This window comes from Oxyura jamaicensis, chromosome 1 (genome assembly GCF_011077185.1).
Source record: "Oxyura jamaicensis isolate SHBP4307 breed ruddy duck chromosome 1, BPBGC_Ojam_1.0, whole genome shotgun sequence".
In the NCBI taxonomy this organism is placed as follows: Eukaryota; Metazoa; Chordata; class Aves; order Anseriformes; family Anatidae; genus Oxyura; species Oxyura jamaicensis.
This window is the reverse complement of record NC_048893.1, coordinates 126,807,172-126,811,534: the sequence shown is the minus strand read 5'-3', so window position 1 is coordinate 126,811,534 and position 4,363 is coordinate 126,807,172.

Here is a 4,363-nt window from a genome sequence, read left to right as displayed (position 1 = left end):
CTGGTGATTCAAAATAAATTAATTTCCCCGTAAAGTCCAATTTCTCAGCTGGTATGAATTAGCAAAGCCTTACTGAATCATCAGACTAAAGAGAACCAAACCTTCATGCCTTCATGTTTTTATGGGCCACTAGTCCTTCTTAATAGCTTCAGCGATGTGCAGAATTTCTTGTGCAAAAAAAAAAAAAAAAAAAAAAAAAAGACTGTTAAATAGAGAAAGGGAATGTGTGGATACAGATAAGCATGTTCCTTTAACCTCTGGAGAGCCAAGGAGAAGTAGATACAGTCAGGCATAGTATTGCAAGTGTGAGCCACATATCAGAAATATCTTTGACTCTCATTCATAGTAAATACTCTTTAATAACACTGATGTGTGGTGAATTCACTGAATGTGATAAAATATGCTGCTCTGAAAACAAATAATATTGAACGATTCTAGATGACTCCTATAATCCCTTTGCAGGAATTCAGAGTAGGAATCTAACATGGTACAGTGGACATCAAAAATGAGGAAATTGTGAATAGATTTCCAGATATGGCCATTTACATGTTTACAAGAAACATGACTGGAATAAGCATAGATGAATGCAAGAAATCACATGCAGATAGCAGCCTGGAAACAACTGAGAAAAAGAACAAGGGAAAACAAAACCAGCTTTGGTCACTCAGCCATTGCTTCGTAGACATTAAAGTTGTTTTTTTTTTTTGTGGTTCTTTTATGCTTTTGAAGCAGGTCATTACATATATTCTCATTATAGATGTGTGATAAGTAATCATTATCAAAAATTATTCTGTTACCATTATAAAATTATGTTTTAGAGGCAGGGTAAGACATTTTATGATAAATAAGCACCTCAGACACATCAGAGAACAATGTCTGTAATTAACATTGTTCCTGCAAAATAATATAGATAATGGAACTACAGAGCAAATCAACTTCTTCTGGCAGAATGGAATAGCTACGGAGTTGTAAGGACAAATTAGATTAGAGATAATTAAAAGCTAGAGATAAAATAAAAGTAAAATTGTCACTGTGCTTCTTAAAGGACACATATGGTAATAGTATGACTGTGTGTAAAGTGGCCATCAGGTGCCCTCAAAGTGGTCTCCTCTCTAGGCTGATCTTACAGCCTCTCCAGCCTCTACTCTTGGGGCAAGTACTCCAGCCTTCACCACCGTGGGGGCCCTCCACTGAGTTCCCTCCGGTTTGTCTATGTCTTTCCTGCACTACAGGCTCAAAACTGGATGCAGTACTGTAGAGGTAGTCTAACAAGTGCTGTGCAGAGGAAATAAATCACTTTCTTGATCTACTGGCTCCACTTCTGTTGATACAGCTGAGGATATTGTTAGCCTTCATCACTGCCAGGGCTGACTGCTGGCTCATGTTTGGCCAATGGACCACCAAGACACCTGGGACCTTCCCAGCAAGAGCTGTTCCCTGGCCTGCCAGTGCCTAGCCACTACCAATGCAGGGGAATAGTCCATACCAAGTGCAGAGCTCTCCATTTGTCCTGGTTCAACATGATAACGCTCCTGTTAGCAAATCTGGGTCCCTATGGATGGCTGCTCTCCCTTTGAGTATATTGACTGGTCCCCTCAGCCTGGCTTTACCACTGGACTTGTTGAGGGTGCAAAATCTCACATCCTCTAGGTTATCAATAAATGTATTTAACGTCATGAGCAGGTGCAAGGACAGACCCCTGAGGGACTCCAATTGTAACCAGTCTCCAAGTGGAGTGTGAACCAATAACCACCACGATCTGTGCCCAACCATGTAAATGGTTTTTCAAACATCTGCTAATCTGTGCAATTACTGTTGTTGTAATTACTATTATCTTTAACAAGCCACCTCCTTCTGTGAATTCAGGACCACTATTGCAGATTTTAATGACAAAAATTATGGTTTGCCTCTCTATTTTACTACTAGTGATACCCCATGAGAACCACAGCTGTACTGTCAGAGATTGAACTGTAATTTATCCTCCCCTTTGCATTAGGCCCATTCACAAAGCTTTCTTTGCTGAATTCTAGCTCACTGATATGTTCTTGCCAGAAGTGAAGCCAATTTAAGTCATTGTTGCCTTTTTTTGCCAGTATGTCTTAAATTCAGTGTGATGGCTTGCTGTCCCCTCAAGCTGTGCTGGTACTGCTCTTGGTGGGGCTCACTGAGGTCACAGTCATGGTAGTATGGAGATGGGAACTACACTAACCATGAGATAGAAATGTAGAGATGTCTTAAAATCGCATTCAAGAGAAACCCATACCACTGAATACTGCTTACTAGCCTTACTGCTGGCTTATCTGAGACAAAACCAGACAAACAATCAGTGTGTCTGTAAGGTAATTTTCAGCTCCCAGGATGGTTTTACAAATCTAGCCTGGAAACCCTAACAATAAATAAGAATTCTGAATTCTTATTCTGAATTCTTCTATTCCTTGTTGATCTCTAATATCCCTCCAGTAGAACCCTGCTCAGAGTGAAATATAAGGGCTGGAAAGCCCTCCAAGTTGGAGCTGTTTCACAGAAAACTCCCCCAAACAAATGTTATTCAAGCTCCTAAACAAGACATTGAATAGTAAAGCTATTGGTGAAAACACACACACAAACACAGACACACAGACACACACACACAAAATAAAAATAATAATAAAAAATGACATCATCCCAACACTTGTATTTGTTCAACTTTCTTGGAGAGAACATTTGTGTTTCCTCAATAGTGTTCTATGGCTCTCAGGAGGGACAGGATCTGTTTTCTCAGCAACGAGCAATGGAGATTCATTTCAGAATCCCTTTTTCAGTTCCTGATGGCAGTTATGTGCCAAAGGGGCCCAGGCTGTTTTTAGAGATTGTCACTGGTGTTCAAGGAATACTGGAGTATTTCCTTTCCCTGAAATGTCTCTTACCATTTCTTGAAACAGCTTAATCATCTATGTCAGTAATGATTTATACCTATAGCTCAGAAAATTATTCTAAGACTCTAAGACAAAAATCACTCTCCATCCCATCAGACCAAAGTAGTAGACACAGGAGGAGTAATCACATACTCCAGCTGTGCCTTCTGAACAAGACAAAGACAGGTAATATTACCCTCTTTTCTCAAGCTATCTGTTCCCTGCATAGAATCACAGAATGGTTTGGGTTGGAAGGGACCTTAGGGATCACCTAGTTCCAGCCCCCCTGCCACGGGCAGGGACACCTCCCACCAGACCAGGTTTCTCAAAGCCCCATCCAACCTGGCCTTGGAATGGGGTGTGGCATCCACAGTTTCTCTGGGCAGCCTGTTTGAGTCCCTCACCATCATCATGGTGAAGATTTCTTTGTATATAATCTAAATCTACTCCCTTTTAATTTAAAGTCATTAACCCTTGTCCTGTCACTACACTTCCTGATAAAGTGTCTGTCCCCATTATTTCTATAGGCCCCCTTTAAATATTGGAAGGCTGCTATAAGGTCTCTCCTTACAATATTTTCAGTTGAAGGCCCCTTGGGGCTGAATGGGTAAGCAAGGAATATCTACCTGAATGACTCTTTAAGATGGCTCAGAAGGACAGTCTCAACACCATAGTTCGCTTTTAATTGCATACACATTTTTCATAAAAATTTAACTTTCACTAGTGCACATTACAGAGATAATGGTTACCTTTCTTAATGACAAATAGAGTTAGGGGAGGCATTGTTCATTTCATAAATTAGGAGCCCTCAACACTTAGTTCTCTTTTGCAAGCATATGCATTTGTGGCCAGAAGGGTCTGTCACTGGCTGAATCTAAGGTTTATTGCAAGAGAGACTGATTACAATATAAAAACATGGCAGTGAATGGACTAGGAAGTAGTGGAACGGTCAGAACCAGAGACCACTGAAGATAAATTAAGATTCAGTTGGATGTGGATAGACTTTAATTCTGTATAAAAACATGCATCATTTTCTTTGCAGTAAGTCATGGTACATAATGAGAAATTAAAATAGTTTCTAGTGATGTAGCAACGTACTACTTTATGCATAGAATGAAAATGCAGATTTGGATATTCAAGAATTTTGTCAAATTGTTTGACAAAAGAGTCAAGCTTCACTACTGTAGACAAGCCATTAACTTTATTAAGTTAAATCCATGATTCCATCTATCCTCTACTGGACACTTCAGTTCATGAAATCACTGCACTGAATTATGGACAGGTAAATCTGTTTTGTAACTCTCAGAAAACTGATGGGATCATGTTCTTGTACTAAATGTCCAGCCAGAGACTCGGATGAGGAGAAATGCTGCTGCAAATCCTGGAGTTCCGTTGTGTGCTTACAGTTCATCTCCTTTCAGAGGAGAGGAGAGGAGAGGAGAGGAGAGGAGAGGAGAGGAGAGGAGAGG